This window comes from Marmota monax, unplaced genomic scaffold, assembly GCF_021218885.2.
Source record: "Marmota monax isolate L192 unplaced genomic scaffold, Marmota_monax_Labrador192_F-V1.1 WCK01_AAM20220418_F8-fsc00002, whole genome shotgun sequence".
In the NCBI taxonomy this organism is placed as follows: Eukaryota; Metazoa; Chordata; class Mammalia; order Rodentia; family Sciuridae; genus Marmota; species Marmota monax.
The window spans coordinates 33,748,752-33,750,000 of record NW_026693571.1 but is presented as its reverse complement, the minus strand read 5'-3'; the positions used below and the strand labels follow the sequence as shown (position 1 = coordinate 33,750,000).

The following is a 1,249-nucleotide window of genomic DNA, read 5'->3' as shown; positions in this document are numbered from 1 at the left end:
AAAGGAACGTGTAGGATTTAACAGTAACCACTGCACTGAATATGGTGGCATGTGGAATCATGATATTCTTCACTAAATTTTGCTGTCCCTGATCACAAATTCCAAAATAATACAGCATAATTTTTAGTGCATTTCTCCTCACTAGGAATGTTGGAGGTGCATTTTAAGTTTTCATAATAAATGCTAGAATGACCAAATTGCAGACTAATTATTTCCATATTGTACTTAAAAATGAGTTTTTAAAAATGAAAAGAGATGACTATATACAATCAATGCTATTTATTGTACCTCTGGGCCTACTGTTCCAAAAATTGAGCTTATCATTTTTTCTCTGTCAAGCTTGAACTAATGTAAATAATTGAAATAATGTAAAGTTATATTTTCATGTTTTTATAGATACAACATGAGAAGAATACATAATGTAAGAGTATTTCAACTATGGATAATGTTGATTGGATAATGCACATCTCAGTTACAAACAGTAATTATAGTCTAATATCCATGTAACGGTGCATCAATATACTGCTATATAAATATGTCTGTGTGCATATAAGTGAAAAGTGGACAAACAAGAGTGATGACAGATGTCTAAAGGTTTTTTTATTCATTTTATATAAAACCAGTTATGGAAAGACCAAAATGTTTATGAACTATTCTTATGTAAATTTACAACTGTCCTTTACTGTACTTTTTTGTTTACAGTATAGTACCTTATTTTCTGCTGTGTTAAGTGGGTGTCAAGCTCCAAGGAGACATACACTTTCTACAACTTCTATTGAAGATATTGGGATTTCCAATTTTTCAGTGTACTCTGTCAGAAAATGCTTTTGATTTTATTTTTAAATCTAACATCGGATGGCTTTTTCGGAGTGTTGTAAAAATTCAATCATACATAAAACATGTTCTTAAAAAAAGTCAAAGATCTTTATTTTTATTTTATTTATTTTTACTTACTAGTACTTCAAACTAATAACAATAAGCCAATAAAGTTTATTTAGCATTATTCTCAAACAAACCCAACTGTTTCTAGTGAAGGAGGACATCTTAGTTTTTATGTTGGCTAAATACAAATATAATAGGATATAGATATTTGTTTTGTAAGTCAGATGTTTAACAATTCTGGTAATTCACCCCTGCAGTTATTCAGTGCTTTGGGTATATGTAGAAATATGGCTATTAAGTGCATTACTCATTTTATGATAGATACACTGTTGATAAAATACCATGCATTGCTATCACTGGCCATCCT

At 29.7% G+C, this 1,249-nt stretch overlaps 1 protein-coding gene across 3 annotated transcripts in view; it reads left to right on the top strand.

Moving 5' to 3' along the window:
- Positions 1 to 640, top strand: part of Gria2 (glutamate ionotropic receptor AMPA type subunit 2) — a 152,947-nt gene extending 152,307 nt beyond the window's left edge. For all 3 annotated transcript variants that reach the window (XM_058583885.1, XM_058583886.1, XM_058583884.1), the window contains one exon: positions 1 to 640. This exon is cut by the window's left edge and continues 1,717 nt beyond it. The gene's annotated coding sequence lies outside the window, so the exon portion shown is untranslated.
- The last annotated feature ends 609 nt before the right edge of the window (positions 641 to 1,249 follow it).